General features: G+C 38.4%; 1 protein-coding gene and 1 pseudogene across 2 annotated transcripts in view; both read right to left on the reverse strand.

Annotated features, from left to right (window-relative positions):
* LOC149547472 (F-box protein At4g00755-like) overlaps nt 1-19,150 on the reverse strand; it is a 153,941-nt gene that overhangs the window by 22,777 nt on the left and 112,014 nt on the right. The window lies entirely within an intron of this gene.
* Nucleotides 4,921-5,523, reverse strand: LOC149547473 (proteasome subunit alpha type-7 pseudogene; annotated as a pseudogene).

Here is a 19,150-nt window from a genome sequence, read left to right on the forward strand (position 1 = left end):
AAACCCAAAGTTTGCAACCCCGTTTGCAAAACCTTCACCAAGTGTTGTGCCTTATGAACCGTAAGAATTTGGTATAGCTTTGATACCATGTAAGAATTTGCTTAAGGCAATAATTCAACACCAAGATCAAGAAGCTCAATAGATAGCACAAGAGAGACTAATGATGATCAAAAGAGAATCTTAATAATGATCAAGATGATAATGGATATTAGATAATTGGATATGAGATGAATACACACTAGAAATGCCTGTTTATAAAGGCAACTAGAATGACTAAGAGTCAGCAAAGAGATAATCATCACAACTAAGCACATGTCCACCAAGAGTGGATTATCCTCCATTGAACACAAGAGTTTGTGCAATGATGAGAGGATAAGTTTACGTAGGTGTATCTCATAAAGAGATGTTGTAAACACCATGTGCTTAAATAAGTTGCTAACTCCTGTGTTGTCAACAGGACAACTCATATGTCTATGCATATTCCTAGGTAAACTTAAGTAAAGTGTAATAATAATTAGTTATTTACACTAACACCCCTCCTTAAGTGCAACTTAGCGAAATGCACTTAAGCTCACAAAACTAAATGCAAGATGCAATGTGGTCCCGGCTATTAGGCCATGTTAGGTACCCATGTAGAAATGCAATGCTCTACATACTATGCAATGCAATGCAATCTCTCTGAAAATGGAGAAAGAGGGAAAACCTCATGGGAAAAAGCCCTCCAAAAAGAGAGATAAAGTAGTACAAGATGCATGCAAGGATGGAGTAATCAAGACCCCCCATACATCATGCATGTACAAGCATATATCCCCCATAAGAAAAAATACATGATGGTTACCCCCCCCCCCCCATAATGAATAATCTCTTGCAAGGATGTCATGAAGACAAAAAAGTATCCAATGCCTAGAAACGACATTTCTCCCTTTAGGAAGAAGATACACCAAGTATAGGTGCAAGTATACTTCCCATTGTGGATAAGAAAATGCATGAGGAATTCATATGTAGTATGCTATGGATGCTGCCTCTAAAGTCTGTTCATATGTTGACAAGTCCTTGATGAATGTAGATGCCACAAGCCAATCTGGTGGATGCCCAAAAGAAGGTGGCAAACAAGGTAACATGTCCATGTATGAAAGTGAATCGACCTCAAGGACAAGGAATCATCCTTATAAGAAGATATGGGAAGAGAAGCAATGTAGCCTCCCCTCAATGATGAATGCACACCCATGAAAGAAGCTCCTTGATGCCTGAAGAAGCTGCACCATGAAAATTGAAAGATGTTCCTCCTTGTAAGAAGTGGTGCCATAGGTGTAGTAGAGAATGCTCCACAACTAGTAGGAAGAATCCTCAAAAGATACGATGTCTGAGAAAACTGGAATACAATCTCCAAAGACTGATATGTCTCCTTTGAAGTAAAAGAGTCCTCCTCCAACTGCCGAAAAGAAGTGTCCACAATCATGTCAACCTCAAAAGAAAGATCAAGTGGTTGAGGGTCAGAGTGTTCCCTCGCAACAAGTGAAGAAGATTTCTTCTCAACAAAGAGAAGATGGATGTTATCAATAATGTCTTCCACATCTTCAATGTAAGACTCCACAAACAACACTGCAATCTCTAGAAGGAAGTCATCCCATAAAGCTAATATAGGAAGACATGGTGTTTCCTGCTGCACTGAATCAGGAGCATCTGTGCTTGGAACTGGATCAATAGAAGCAACTGGAGCATCAGGAGGTATGATCTCAACTGGAGTTGTAGGTACCACAACTAGAGTGACTGGAGGTAGACTGTCCTCTGGTAATGGAGGGACTCATGGATCTCCATATGCTTCCAAAAACACATCCAAACGTCATGAGGACTACTTGCCTTACTAAGAGGAGCATAGATTCCTTACTCATACTGTTGTACATAAAGCGAAGAAGAAAAGAAAGATGTCCCCAATTAGTATTAGGTGGAAATATCTTCAAATATAGATAAAGAAACACTTCCTTATGTTCTCTTAGATGATCAATCATCAAAGCACTCCATTTCTAATAATTCCTTTTTGTCAACTTGAATCTTAAACCAAAGTGACACTTTTGACATGACTCCATGAGATCAAATAGTGTATGCACCCCCAAAATGCAAAAAAAAAAAATCAAAGAAACCCACCCAATGCATGATTTGGCACTTTATATTTAGTGCAATTACAATGGCCACTTGCCAATTTAGGGCCTAAGTGAACTTCTGATTCTATTGGTTACAACAACAAATATGAAGCTATATCGGACTCAACAAGATAAGACACAAGACCTCTCAAGGATCTAATTAATTACAAGTGCCAATCAGCCAAAGTGAGACCAAAATTTGAAAGTACAATGTCTACTCAGAATTATTCGAAACTGATACTAGATCTGAAAAGTAGACAAAAAATCATGCACTTTCAAAAAAAAATAGCACCTGAATATTTGTCCATATGAGCCCATACGAAGCCTCTAAAGTTGTAAAAATCAAGATTGGCAATTTTCAGAAAAATTTAGGAACATAGATCACAAACAACCTGCACCAATGTGTAGATCACGAAATTCTACCCCAAAACAAAAAAAATTGCTGGAAAAAAGGAGTGTATGAGGGAGATATCACTGTTTGAAAATCACCTCTGCAATTATTTTTCCTATATCGTCGCCATCGCACCTTCAAAAATCAAATAACTCTAGATTTCACCTTAGATGTCTGATTTTGATGAAACAAAAGTCGATTTGGGGGTTTCTTGACCTTTTGAATATGATGCCAATATCTAATTTGCACCAACAAGCTCCAATCTTGACCTACAAAAAAAATCTCTCCAATGGCTATGCAATGAAGCTCCCATGGCTCTGATACCATGTAAGAATTTGGTATAGCTCTGATACCATGTAAAATTTGCCTAAGGCAATAATTCAACACCAAGATCAAGAAGCTCAATAGATAGCACAAGAGAGACTAATGATGATGAAAACAAAATCTCAATAATTGTCATGACCACTCCTAAAAGGAATCCTACAAATTAATAATTGAATAAAATTACACAATAATAGTTTATTATATGAATAAAATATATATAGATTATTCACACAATAAACATTATTGACAAGTTATAAAGATAAGTATCTATCTATTCTACTTAATTATTTATAATATAAAGTTATATTATTCATAATAATAATTATAAACATTATTCATAATATACATCTTGTATAAATATATAAATCTTGTATACTATACATCTTATATATATATATATATATATATATATATATATATATATATATAAGCCTAACCGATTGCATTAGGGGGACACCATATATCGAATCAAATTTATTTCATAAACTATCAATAAACGTGTGTAAGGGTGTAACATCCCGTTTAAAGGTCTTAATTAACAACTAACACATTCATAGAAAATCAATCATTACTTCGTTTCATAAGAAGACAGTTATATCATTTCTGTTCATGTCAATAAGATTTACTGTTAAAATCAATTAGAGAAAATTTTCTTAAACTAAAAACTTGAAACACCATCAAATGAAATTATTACAGAAATTGAAAAACCACATACCTCGGAAAATTGAGATCGAAATCAAAACTAAGGATGCTTCTGCAACCACCCAGGTTAGTCCACAAATACCCATATGACAATATGACATGACGACTATCCTCTGAAAATCGCTATCTCAAAAACAAATGATGATTACAATTAAAAACCACTATATTTAAAATTAGGGCATCACATACCACTGTATCAATTAGGGCATCGTTTACCATCAGTTCATTTAGGGCTTCTGATACCGTTGTATCACCTAGAGCTTTTGATACCACTAATTCAAATAGGGTTTCCGATACCATGGATTTTAATCAGGGCTTCCGATGCCATGGATTCAATTAGGGCTTCCGATACCGCTGGATTCAATTAGGGCTTCCAATACCACTATATCATTTAGGGCTCCAGCTATCACTCAATCAATTAGGGCTTCAGGTTCCTTTCCTTCTGATTACTTAATTGTAACAATAACTCAAGATTAGAAATATACTTATATTCGATATTCATATAAATGAAAAGCAATCCATGAATCTATCTCTTGCATCTAGGTGTAAAATAACGGTAACAATAAAATAACTCAATTTAATCTTACCTCCTCATAAATAAAAGTGATAATACCTGTTTTCGATAAACAATTGAATGCATAGCTTATCTCTGTCTGAGGCACGTCTGACATCTTGGGGAGAGGTGAAACATTGTCAGGGGCTTAACCACCCAACCGCGGACCAAATCTTATCCCCACGCGATCTCTAACGAGAAAGGCCCTCCCTACCCAGAATAGACAAGGGTCATCTTGCCAACCTCTGGGCATCCTGGTATGTAACACACCATATGACTTGGTAGCAGGAGATTACATTGAATGGAATCATGCATGAGCTATGAAATAATTCATATTAAAATGATAAACATTGATATGTCACAACTGAGTATTGCTTCATGTTATGGCAAATTCCTTTCTCTCACCTCATCACCCATTTCCTTGGTTACACAACTGGGTGAGTCCCAAGTGTTTGGAATCCTCAAAACAACTGAATCTGTTAATTATACAAGAGGATTACATGCATCCGGCATTTCACAAACTGTGATTACATGATTATGTTCTTTAAAGATTCCAGAATTAAATGTTTAACTCTAATATCCTTCGGCATAATGATCTATGGATCCATACTATGATTACCTGTCTATCACTTACCATGAACAAGGCAAAATTAGATAGAGAATCAAATCTACAGTATCAACGTAAGCGATAAATGTACATACACATTGTGTTTATTTATAATGGTTGGGACAACATATACCTTGCTATGTATAAAGCTCATTTACATTCAAACATTACCCACAACATATCTTTGGCTTGTATTCCTTTGTTAAAGTATGTGATTTTCAAGCAAGGCTTTGGCTGCAAGCTCTAAAGTTTCATTCCCTGAACATTTCTTGTAATTCTTTTCTAAGAAGTCTCTGATAGAATTTGAATTCCTTCCTGTTGCATTTGCCTTCCATGCAGAAAATGTGGCAGATCGATTTGTTTGGTAAAGAGAAGGGGAATTTGCATCTGGATCAAAGCCTATAATAAGTGTCAACAAACCAAATGGTCTCACTCCACCACTCTATGTGTACTTCTATTGGAGACCTGCAATATAATGAGTGATATACTCCACAGTTACAGGATCCTCAACTGTCAATCTATAACTCTAACACTCAATTTGAAATTTGTTAATCAAAATACGAGCATTTGCTTTAAGTCCCACGCAAGCCAGTGCAATGTGGTTATCCAAATTTACAATTTACCTTACTGTTCTAGAATCTTCAAGCTTGGCGGTAGATTTTCTCTCAACACAAAGAACAATATTATTAGTCCCGCGAACCCCAACACACGCATTACCCTTGCAGACGGCCTCCAGCGCGTATTCCACCTAAAACAAATGGCCGTCAGGTGAAAATACTGTGATTTCCCTATCGTATCTTGCCATTTTTCAGATCTACAAAATCAATGCACAAACTCTCAATATGATCTACATGCCAACCCTATTCCGCAACAAAAGGAAAATTCTTCAAAAGCAAAAAGCAAGGTCTTTCGAACTATGAAGTGATGTAGAGTAAAAAAAATGGCAAGAGGAAGAGGAGTCCCCCCAAATAGATTCATGATATTCTTTATAATGGTTGGCTATGACTACTCCCATCAGTTATCAAGAAGACTCTTTAGATACATCATAAATTCGAATTGAAAAAAAGAGAAATAAAGAGGAAAAGAAAATACAAGGTTGGAAGAAAAGTTGGAAAGATTAAGACAATTTGAATTGCCAGATATTAATCATGCCAAGTGTTAATTGATTAAAAGCAAAAATATTAAAAAGAAAGGATAGAATTGGAAGATTATTATTATAATCTTGTATTTACATTTACATGAGAACGTCACTTTATTATTAAATTATAACGATACCAAATCATTTTTATATTATATGCACATATTTAAATTATTATTAAAATAATACGATGAAAGATAAATTAAAATCCTTTGAGATATGTTTTATATTTTAACTTAATTATTTTAACTAAATTAATTATTTAAATAACTCATGCGGTTCCACAAATGTATCTTGTTTCAAATTGCTAGGTCCTCTACCCATCTTCCCAGTAATGATGATGCTCCTGCCTAATTCTTTTCTAACAATGCTTCCACCCCCTTCCACATGTTTCCTACAAGGAAATTCTCCACAGTTAAATTATATTATCATAATGAATTATTTAATCATAACGGTTAACCATCTTCTCAATTCCATGAATTCGTGATTAATGATCAACTAGCATGTTATCTTTACTTGAAATCATAACAACTATCTTATCATTTCGCCAGATTATAACAAATTAAACTACCAACTGACTTCATGTGAACCTCAACGGCTATGTTTCAAATTAGATCAAAAATTGGGATGTAACAAAGGGTGACATCAGCGCTCATACTAAGAAAAGGGTCACCTCGCATCGTGCAATATTTAAGGAGGCGTGCGTAAAAAGGACGGGGAGGAGAACATAAACGGAAGGACATATATTGGAATCACATTCCACATCAGCGTTAATTAAAAGGAACTGAGATATAATCAAACACAGAGAAAGATGACAAATCTCATACACCGAAAACGTAGAGCAAGGGAGGCATCGGGTCTAATAACGAAAGTGGTAGATCATCACTGACTACACCAGCCGAGGCGTCTAACCCTGATTTCACAGCAATATCCATCAAAAGAACATACACCAAATCACGTAGAGGCAAGATATAGACCATGGACTAACATGGACAGGAGGGGAAAAAAGAATATAACATGGAGTGGTGAAAAGCAACGAAAGGAAAAAAACATATATTCAATCACATCGACAAGACCCAAATATTCCATCGAGGGAGGCAAAGTTAAGGTTGGTTCGGATATTGGGATCCAAATCCCCATCAGCACTAATTGAAAGGCTCAAAGATAAAATCAAACACGGGAAGGACATAATCATCGAGTCTAGCATCAACACCTTGGAAAGAACCGAAAGAGAAGATCGGCATCAAATATCACATTCGCAAAATAAGCAAAAATAAGAGGATATTATTAAGAAGGTATTATTATAAGTTGTGAACTTAATTTACTTAGTAAAAAAGGCATAAACCTATAATAGAGAATAATACAACTAGTATATAATGAGGAAAGATTTCTAGTTGCATGAAATTATTATTCCCTATATGTGTATAGATTATCAAGAATTTGGAAACTCTTCGAAATAAATACTACTTTTATATATTTGCAAGTATAAAACACAAACTTTAAGTCATTTATAGGATCTTAAATTGGGAAACTAAGAGCAACTTTAAGGACAATAAAATCGGGACATTACAATAATGATCAAGATGATAATGGATGTCAGATAATTGGATATGAGATGAATACACACTAGAAGTGCCTGTTTATAAAGGCAGCAACTAGAATGACTAAGAGTCAACAAAGAGATAATCATCACAACTAAGCACATGTCCACCAAGAGTGGATTATCCTCCATTGAGCACAGGAGTTTGTGCGATGACGAGAGGATAAGTTTACATAGGTGTATCTCATAAAGAGGATGTTGTAGACACCATGTGCTCAAATAAGTTGCTAACTCCTCTGTTGTCAACAAGACAACCCATATGTCTATATATATTCCTAAGTAAACTTAAGTGTAATAATAATTAATTATTTACACTAACATGAACCATTCATTAGAAAGCCCCTTAAGCTCATCAATTGGTTAGTTGGAGATAGTTTCCACAACAAGTCAAATACTGATATTGCTATCAGGATTTAACTGTGTGATTTTGAGTCAAACGCATTGACCCATGTTTCATGAGTAGTGATTCAACATGAATCCATCTCTCATGAGAATAAATGGAACACTTAGCACTCATTGGATCTAAGTGATGCTCACAAGGGTGAAGCACTGGGACTTCCCAGGAGATCCAACATAAGCGCGCTCTACGGAGTTTCCTCCATGGTTGAACCTAAAGCTTGCAACCCCAATTGCAAAACCTTCACCAAATGTTGTGCCTTATGAACCATTCTTAGAAAGCCCCTTAAGCTCATCAATTGATAAGTAGGAGATAATTTCTACAACAAGTCAAATTGTGATATTGCTATCAGAAATTAACTGTGATTTGAGTCAAACTCATTGACCCACGTTTCATGAGTAGTGATTCAACATGAATCCATCTCTAATGAGAATAAATGGAACACTTAGCACTCATAGGGGTGAAGCAATAGGACTTCCAGGGAGGTCACCCATCCTAGTACTACTCATAATCACACAGTTAAATCCTGATAGCAATATCACAATTTGACTTGCTGTGGAAATTATCTCCTACTTATCAATCGATGACAATTCTTCCATCAATATATATATATAAGAGAAATATATACAAAATTAAATCATTTGATAGTATGATACTTCACCATTGATCAAGATATCTAATAGTTCACATATACTCAAATTGAAATAACTAATAACTTAATATACCATATCATATACGTCTATGTTCACGATTCCAATACAAATCAGAAAATCATTATAATTGAAAAATTAAATTTTAGTTCTTGATTTAATGTTCATGAATCAAGATTCAAGATTCACTAATCCGAATCAGAATTTAAAATGTTATTTAGCACATGTTTTATGTGCTTTAAGTTGTTTTTCATCCAAAAAAGCATCATTTTTTTATGCTAGGCCCATGGAGGCATTTGGAAGCTCACAGATGCCCTGTGGATGCTCACAGGAAGCACATCCGGGGCATTTGGATGCTCTGTCAATGCATAGTTACCCATCCCAATGACCAAGATGCATTTCCTATGAGCAACCACAGAGCAATCGCATCGGCATGTATCTGCCTCTGAATCCAAGTCAAGGTGCCATGAATTGGTAACTAAGTTGCAATACAAAGTTGGTTTGATTAGATAATGAGGGGTTTAGTATTTATAGTAAGTCAGGAGTTAATAGAGAGGAACATTTACTATTTTTAGTAAGGCAATTAGCTGTATAGAAGACACAAAGGTTGATTCCCAAGTCCACCGCAACTGAGAAATGATGATTATTTGTGGAGTCACATTATTTTAATTATTGATAAAGTAATAAATAATTATTTATAAAAAAGTGCAATTATAATATTTGTTCACTTTATGCACAATGGAACCATAACCTCAATTAAAATAACTTATACTACAATTTATAATTACATGAGTTAAGTACCCAAGTTGAAGATATTATGAAGTTCCTTTAAAAACCTGAAGTGGATTTCAAACACAATATTTATACTTCATTATAGGTTGACCTCATTGTGAGTTTGTAAAGGGTTTCAAAAAGATCAAATCAAACACATAACTGATGATCATTTGACTTTCCTACAGAAATTCATCATTTACAACATTCAAGGTCATGAATTTTTGTCTTTGCAGTTTTGAGGTTGTGAGAGATCAACTGAATTATTGCTTAAGGAGAGCTTCATACAGAGATTCTATTGGTCCATAAAAGTTGAGGAAATATCAAGGGTTTGAGCATATTTTGAAAGTATATCAATTGCAGACCTAAAGGACAGTAATTGCAGGTAGTGAGAGATAAACCGAATTATTGCTAAAAAAGAGCTTTATACACAGGTTCTATTTGGGCATAAAAGTTAAGGAAATATCAAGGGCTTGAGCATATTTGGAAGTATATCAATTGCAGACCTAGAGGACAGTAATTGCAGCCTCTGAAGATTGATTACCAGCAATTAATTACAGAGTATATAAAGCTGCTACAGTGGTGTGAGCAGTATCCGCTACAGCGGTCTGCTTAAGTGGCATGAACAGTGCCAGCACTTAAGTTCAGTATTACCAGAATTCATCTACCTGATTCTGTTTTCATGTTATCTGGTACTGGATGACAAAAGGAAAAAAATAATGAGCCTCGTTGAGTTCATTTTGTTCTTTCCATTCACAGACAACATTGATATTAAGGCAGGACGGTGAAATCGGAAAACGGAGACATTTGGGCATTAAAAAGGATCCGACTTTACAACCGAACAGCATTGCCTTGCGCAGGTGAACAGTGCGCAGGTGAACAATGCACGGTGAATAGTGCACATGAACAGTGTGCATGAACAGTGCGCGGATGAATAGTGTGCGGGGGATTAGTGTCACGGGGGTGAATAGTAAGCTGATGAACAATATCACGTGAACATTGTCACGGTGAACAGTGCACGGTGAACAACGTAGTGTGAACAGTGTCACAGATGAACAATGTCACAGGTGAATAGTACGCGGTGAACAGTGTGTGGGTGAACAGGGTCGCGGGTAAACAGCTCGTGTGAAAAGTACCGTGATATTGGGCTATGGTTTTTCTGCTCAAATATGGCAGACAGTAGTGATCCAACCCATGGCCAGCAACTCATCACGTATCATAGGTTATGTGACAGGATTTCTAAACTGGAAATAGAGAATTTGCAATTGAGAGAGCAGGTTAACTCCCTAACCAGTACCATCTCTACAATTAAGAGTGCCACTACCTCCAATTTGGCTCGATTCCAAAGCTTCTCAGATACTTTCACCACTGAGACAGCGGGCCTGCAAACCAGTATCAGTTCCATTATTGCACAATTGGAGAGACTTGATGCAATCAAAGAACAACAATCCGTTATGGCAGCTAAACACTCCTCTCTTGTATCTGAAACTGAAATGAAAGTCAAGTCTTGGGCCTCTCTTTGTAGTAGCTCAAATTCCACACCTCTAGCTAGTATTGACAAAAAGGTACAAGGTAAGATTGAGGACGAGAGAGTGAGATGGGTTCGCAAACTCAATCTACAGGTTCGTGGACTCCCCCCTACCCCAGATCCTCTCGTAGCTGGACGTTCTTTCCTTTGTGATCAGCTTGGTCTTACTGATATCACGTTAGATAAGTACTAGTTTAGACATGGTGACATCCTATTTATCAATTTTTTTTCACTTACAGATAGGCTTCAGGCTCTCCGTGCTAAGAGAAAATTATTTTCTCTCCCTTCCAAGATTTTCTTAGATGAAGATCTCATGAAGGCTCAAGTTGCAGAGCTGAAACATGCTCGCGGTATTGTTGCGGAGGCGAGGCGGGCTAGCAAATGGGCAGTTATCAAGAATCTAAAAGTAGTTATTAGAGATTCCCCCCTCAGTGGTTGGGATAAGAGACAAGCCCCCAAGCCCAAATGACGGTCCCACCAGCAGTCGCACAAGAGGGAGACTCCCACTTGCTCCCTTGTTAACTGCTGGAATGGTAATGGATCGTTATGGTCATTACCTAGTCTTCTGCGTGATGCTTTGGGATCCGCTGATATTCTTGTCATTACTAAGACTCATGAGTCCTATGCATCCTTTTCCAGATATTACCAGTTATCAACGATTATCTTTTTGTCGTAAGGAGGTTTGTGCCTCTAGTGGGGTACAAGGCTCTAGTGGTGTAGCCTATTTAATTAAGGAGGATATTTTCAACAACACTTCTATTGTACACTCAGATATGTTTGCCAGATTTATGTGGGTCCGCATTGACCGTAAGTGTCACCGTCAAAGAGACCTTTATTTGGCTGCTTGCTATTTTCCACCGTCTTCCTCTCACTATGCTATTCATGGTACCAATGACAGAGACCCTTTTATCAACCTTTGTGGGACTATTTCTCAATTTGTTGCTTTGGAGGACATTATTATTCTCGGGGACTTCAATCTGAGAACCAAAATATTCCAAACTCCACTTTATGATCGTAGTTTAGATTCTATTTGCTCCATGGAGATTGATCCAACTTCTTTAGGGCTTCAGCAATATTCTAAGGATGCTCTTGGGCCATTATCAGTGTATGGCAGACATCTGCTGCGGCTTTGTGAGTCTTCTGGCTTTGTAATCTTGAACGGCCTTTCCTGCTTTCCTGGATCTGAGTTCTTTACTTGCTAGCCTCATTGTGGTGGTGCTCGTGTCGTTGATTATGCTCTTGCCTGTCCCTCCCCCATCTCTTGCATTTGTAGTTTCACCATCTTGTGCCTTCCTCTAGCGGACCATGCTCTCCTCAGTATCCACATTCGCCTCGCCCCTCTTCTTCCTTCGCCCCCTCTCCAATCGCCTCATTTTTCATCTGCCATTGCTCACTCACCCATTCACTTCCATTTTCTTGACAGTGATTATGAGCTCTTTTCCACTCATTTTTCGAGACTCCCCAACCCTTCATGCTTCTCGGACTCGTGCAAGACCGCCTCCATGTTTGACTTGCTTGCATCAACTATCCTTAAGTCTGCCATCCTTTCTATTGCTCATTGTCCTCCTTTGCTCCTTCGCAGCAAACGTCATAAGACTTGCCCCATGAACTAGTAGTTCGATTTGGACTGCAAATCTTTCCATCGTTTTATGCGTTCAGTTTTTGAGGCTCACTCCACTGATTTTGCTCACATTCGCTCGTCTTATCTCCACTTTCTTCGGAGTAAGAAGCGTTCCTTCGTCACTTCTAAGTGCAAATCCCTTTGCTCCACACTGATCTGCAACCCCCAGCTCTTCTAGCGCACTCTTTTCCCCCATAGTTCTCCTCCACCCTCCACACTCAACTTCCGCTCTCTTACCTTGCACACCATGGCTCTTTATGACATTCTTAAGCAGCCTCCTATCCACCCCTCTCCGCCTCCTTTCACCCTCCTTTTCACCCCTTCCCACATTTTTTAGCCCATCAGATCCATGAAGTGTAGTAGAGCTACTGATAAGGAAGGCTTCCAGGGTGAGCTTTTTAAGTTCAATGCTTCGATTTTGGGCCCCTATCTCTCTATTCTCTTTAACAAAGTGATCCACACAGGTTTTCTGATTTCTTGGTCCAGGCATTTGATTTATCCTATTCACAAGACCGGTTCGGTCTCTAATCCGAGAAACTACAAAACCATCATGATCGAGCACATGTTTGCCAAACTTTATGCGACAGCCCTTAATACAATGTTATCTGGTGAGCTTGACAAGATTGGTTGCAGGGCTAGAGGACAAGCTGGTTTCAAAGCAAACTATCAGACTATGGATCACATCTTTACTCTACGGGCTATTATAGGGGAGGCTAGACACAAATCAAAGAAGATTTATTGTTGCTTTATTGATTTTCACAAAGCGTTTGATTTTGTGCCTAGGGTGGCTTTGTTTGAGAGGCTTAGGGAGATTGGCATATTTGAGATGCTACGCAACGCTATCATGAGACTATACAAGACTGTGATTGGCAAATTCAAGACCCCTGAGGGCTTCTCGCATCCGATCCATAGCACCATTGGGGTTAAGCAGAGTTGTCCTTTCTCTCCTACGTTGTTCGAGTTATATATTGATGAGCTCGAGGACTTCTTACGGAGATCCTCGCTCCCAGGTGATGGTTGCTATCTTCACCAAGTTCTGATTTCCATCCTTCTTTTTGTTGATGATGTGGTTATCCTTGCTTCCTCTCCAGACAATTTACAGAAGCTTCTTAATGGCTTTTCTCCCTTCTATGATCTGCAACAGCTTGTGGTTAATTTAAGCAAGACTCGGATCGTGATCTTTAATTGTTTAAAGACTTCCCATTTCCATTTCTTTTTTTAGAGCCAAGAAATTGATATCACTACATCCTATACTTATATGGAGGTTAAGTTTTCTAGACCAAGATTCAGTATGAGGCCAACTTTTTAGCCCAGAGTTAATAAGGGCATGGGTTCTCTTGCTTTGCTTGAGAAACAATGTTTCGAACATCACTTTCGGATACCTCATCTAAGTTATCTCTCTTGGATTCCATTGTGAGGCCTATTGTTCTATATGGTTCTGTGGTTTGGGGTCCATCTCTTCTTGGTTTTGATTGGGCCTTGATCGAGCAGGTTCAAACTTTATTTTTGAGATGTATTATTAGATGTCACATGTTCACTCCTCATAGTATTATTCTTGTGGAGTTCGGCGCCCATCCTTTCAGTCTTATGACCATTTTTTATTTGATTTGGTTCCTCCACCGTCTTTGTGGTTTTGCGGATCATGCTGGTGGTTGTGATCTATACTCCTATTTAGCTTATTGTTCAATTGTATCTACTGCAAGCGTTGAGTCTAGTTCTCATGCACGTTGTTGGTATGCACAGCCCTCTTCTATGCTTGATTCACTTGAAATTAATATTGACCGCCTCCCCCCTTTCAGTTCTCGCTGGATGCCCCGATTCATCTTCTCCCTTCTAGGCAAGAGTTGAATGAGCATGTCAGACTTGACATATATAAACAGTACATTGCCACTACCTGGGTCAACCCTCCTAGTGGACTACGCCCACGGATGGCCTTCTACGCGAAGCACTTTTTGGAGATATATGATGGTATTGTTGTTTGTCCTAGCTATCTTTCCTGGAGATGGTCTCATGCTTTGCATATCTCTTTGGGGTTTTTTAGAGTTGGTTCTCACCGTCTTCAGGTTCAAACTGACCATCTTATCGACAATGGGGAGTGGATATGCAGGCTTTGTACTTTGGGTGAGGTGGAGACGGAGACACACTTCATTTCCCATTGCCCCATTTATTATGAGATCAGAGGGAGATTTTTCTGTCTGTTTCGAGAATGCTTCTCCCTCTATGATTTCTTTAGCTACTATGATCAGCACTGTCTCGCACTTTATCTCCGAGAGGCCACTATGCTCCAGGATGGCATGATCCAGTCACTACATCCGCATCGGCAATCATCTACTCAGCTCATTACTGCCTTCTTCATGCCATTATCCCCGATGTGTGAAAAGGCCTTCTAGCTCCACTAGATCTACCAAGCATTCCAGATGTGTCAGACCCCGAACCAGATATTTGCACCAACAACACTCCTCTATGAGTGGTCACAGACAGAGCAGGGCCCTTACTCTTCGGCATGCTTATCACTCAATTACTGATTTCTTCTCGCCTAGAAAGGACTCCTAGTCTCCTTCTTGGCCTCCTCTCTGGTTCTCTGTTTGCTTTCTCTTGTTGTTGTTTTTATTTGTTTTTCAGACACCTTTGTGCGCTCCTGCTGTTGGCAGTCTCATTATTGTAATCCTAAGTCCCATAGACCCTTTGTTGGTCTTTTGTTGGACATTAATATCATTATCTTATCTTATCTACAGCTCCAACCATGCATTCATTTCCAGAATTTCGCATATTTCCTGTCTTCAATTTCTGGGTATGATGATAAGTGAATTTTCACATGTATGGAATCTGAATTGGAAAAAATGTATTTACAAATAAAACACTTAATCAGATTTGAAAACCTTTGCAGTTTACACCAGCATTCATTGTTGAATTAATTAATTGCAATTGTGTTGGTACTCTCAAATTCTTGAGAATACTATGTTGAAAATCTTGTTGAAGGTGCCCTATTTTTTCTTTTGAGCATTCAAATACCTGATGCATTTCATGCTTAATCATGAGAAAGGTTTGTTCCCCACCTTGCATTTAACCTCCTGTGTTCATTTTGAGTCCCTAGTTTGCAGATTGAAAAGATTTTGTAAGATGTCATTTCTAGCTACTGTCAATCTGCAAATTTTGCCAAGTGTTAAATTGAATGAATAGGCCTACATTGTAATTGAATACTTCAAGTCTTTTTTAAGTGTCAAGGCCTACTAACTTGGGATTCTGCTCATTGTGCACCAAATAGCTTGTCTCAAATTTGAGGCTCCCACAGTCAATTTTGATAGGTTTTGCATCTGTCTAGTTCAAGGTGTTTCATTCAGGTCTGCTGATTGCACTTTTCCAAAATTTCCAGTAGCTCTCTTTGAGAGCTTGATTTTCATAGCCACTGATTGATGAGTGCAAACCAATTATACCCCTGCATTGTAGACTTCACAAATAAGTCCCATGTCCATTTTCAGATCCAAATGAATCCATCTACTCAGTTTGCCTAGCCCATTCCATGTGCAGTTTCTTCTGATCTTCCTGATTGTCAAATGCAACAGTTTGAAAGGGTCAACTTCGCAAGTTTGTAACATTTGACCAGATGATTGCATCCCTGTGATCTCCATGTCAGAGAGAGCCAATGTGCCAAGTTGTACATCATCAAGTTTTTGTTTGATAGGTTTTCAAAGCTAAATCCAAATGCAACTTTTACAGTTTTCTTCATTTATCAGTGGACACATATGTGAGTACCCAATTTGAAGCAGAGATATCTTTCAACTTTACAGATTGTCATGAGATCTGGGTCATTGATCCATAATGATGGTATCTAAATGTACTAGTGTGCCAAGTCTCAACCTCCCTGGACATTTTCTGATATTTTTATCATAGCTATTTGAAATTGAAATTGTTACGTTTTTGACACATCCAGTTACAGGACAAATTGAAAGAGGTATGTTCAGAGATCAATATCTCTTAACCTGGATGTTGTCATTAGGTGTTGTTTTACAGGAGAGATCTTTGTGGACTAGAGAACATACGTGTCAAGCGTCACGCTCTAGTTATGAGATTCGATCAGTTTTTAGGACCACTCACATTGGCAGTATAATCAAATTGGAGCACTTTGTTAGAAGCTTGAAATTCAGTTTCAAAATGACTAAATGGTATTCAGATTTGATCAAATTTCTCAATGAAGTTGCCTGATCATTTTCAGGAGGATAAGTTGATGGAAATCGTAAAACAAAATTACTCAGGTCCACCTATGATACAACTCCCCTCAGCTGATTCTCTTTTGTCCTTCGAAATTAAACACTTATGTATTATTGTTTAAATCTCTTGGGCTTAAGCAATAGATTTAGGAAAGGAAGGTACAAACGAGCTAAATTCCTAGTATTTTTCTTTTAAGGATCTAACTGGATACATTTTTCAGAAGGAAAGTGTATCCTCGTGACTGATATAGTGGATAAGGCAATTGTAGAAAGGGGGTTCAACATTAGAAAGGAGTGTGGATGGCCAGTCAAGGGGGTCGGTTCCATTTAGCTGTGCATTTTGCAAAAGTGTTGAAAGTTAGCTTTGTAAATGATCAAATGTTGCACAATCTTAGTTTAAGTGAATATGGGATTTTCCAAGAAGTCTAAAACTTTCAAAAAATGAAATGGTGGTCTTTTCAGCCACGTTAGCTGGCGAATTCTTTTTTAAATTTCAAGCCTTCAGAAATTCAAAAGGGGTGTTTCATGGCGGTGGCGGGCTGCATTGTGAACAGAGGGATGCCATTTCAGAGGACATTGCAACATTGCATTGCAAGGTGGGCAAGTTTGAGGAAGTGGCTAAAAGTGAAAAAAGGGAGAATGGTATGTACAGACCTTTCACAAAGGATACCACTTCTTATGATCGCAAGGAAAATGGTGATTTGCCTGGCCAAAAAATGGGTGACAATTTCAGCAAGTATAGGGACATCTATTTTTTTTTTAAACTTCTTCCAGGTTTAACATAGGGGAGGGACATTTCTACAATGCAGACCTTGTCTTTCTATTTTCAATGATTGCCAATGTGGACATTATTAACAGAGGAAGCAAGTTTTCTCCTAAGTTCCACGACTGCAAATGAGTCCAAAGGCGGCGATGGGGAAGTCTCCTGTTTTGGCAGTAATAAGGCACCATTTTGCAAAGGATAATGTGGGCGCCAGTTTGGATGGGCCTGCAAAATATTTTAAAGGGTAGTGGTTTTTACAGAGTGAAGTTATAGGCATGTTGGGGGTTTTTAGCGGCATTCACGGCAGAGACAACACCATTTTGGTAGAAGGCATCGCGCATGGTTGAAATGAAGCCAACAAGGCATTGAAGTGTTCGTGCCAGACTGTTGGGGTTGGGGGGGGGGGGGGGGGGGGGCCAACCTAGTAGATGGCAATGATATTGCAGGTCAGAGATGAGAAACTGCGCACAAGCAAAATGGCACCCTGGGATGTCAAATTGCTTCTGTCCCACATTTCCTGCGGGTCAGATGTACTTGGCCTTTTTATATGCAAACATTAGTATCAATGGTGTCAAAAGCACAAAGGCTTTTGGCAAAGAAGTTGCACGCGTGTGCAGGAGGCCTATCATGGACGACTTAAGTGGGTGATTGTAGCTAACTTGGCATTGACATCAACAAATTTTGACTGATGTGGCGCCAGTATGAGTGACAGGTGGACATGATGTGGATCAAGAAGACCAACCAGAGCATGACCCGACAAGTGATTTGGCACTGAATTGTCAATTCAAGAGGCAATAAGAAGATGACACGTGGCAAAACAACAGTGAATCTAGAGGCTCCATGAGGCATCAAGTTGGCAATCTGACAGGAAACAAGAGGTGTATGTGGCACGCCAACTGAGGCAGATGAGATGGAGGGCGCTTGTTGAGTTTGATCACAGGAACAGGAAAAGTGGACATGTGGCAGCGCAGCTAAGGTGGATCAGTGGGGCTGAATGTGCCACATGGAAAGATCATGTGTTCTTACGGTCCCTTTCAGTAGCACGGAATGCAAGAATGCGACAAGAGGTAACTGACAAGGCAGAGTGCTCAAGTGGCAATGAGATGGACTAGCGGGCCAATCAGGGCCTTCCACATGGCAGTTAGATAGGTTGACCGAGTTGACCCAAGTTTTACCGGATGGGGAAATTGAGCAGGGAAACTAAATTATGTGCTTCCAGGAAGTCAATAATCAGAATTATTAAAGTAGGAAGCTGCATAGTATGTTTAGGAATTTAAATTTTAAATGATAAAATGAAATATTAAAGGGATACAATGTATGCATGACTGTCATAAAGAAGACAAATAATATAAGTGCATAGTATATTGTAAAAGGTGAAATAGGGCACATTATAATGTGTAGATGAGAAGTCACTCACAGGCAAAGTAAAATGAGGTTTGTAAAGTGCTAGACATATTAAAATTGGTGAAACTGCAAAACAAAGGGTAAAAACATACAGAAAATCAAGTGTTGCACAAAGGAAAATATGGGGCTATTTTGGATGAGTTTTTGTGTTTCTTCTGCAGATGTGAACGTGGATTTTCTCTAGTCTTTAGTGGGGTTTTCCAATATGTTTTTACAAGAGCTAAGGTGAAGTTTGGAGGTGGATTCCTCAATATATTTAGTGGCTGTTGCAGAACTTTTGATGAGTTTCCTCCAAGTATTTAACATGTGCTCTTTGTTAGCAGGTTGCTACAGCACATGCCAAATGCAGCCA

The sequence above is a fragment of the Cupressus sempervirens genome, chromosome 7 (genome assembly GCF_028749045.1).
Source record: "Cupressus sempervirens isolate cs-2001-9-10 chromosome 7, ASM2874904v1, whole genome shotgun sequence".
NCBI lineage: Eukaryota > Viridiplantae > Streptophyta > Pinopsida > Cupressales > Cupressaceae > Cupressus > Cupressus sempervirens.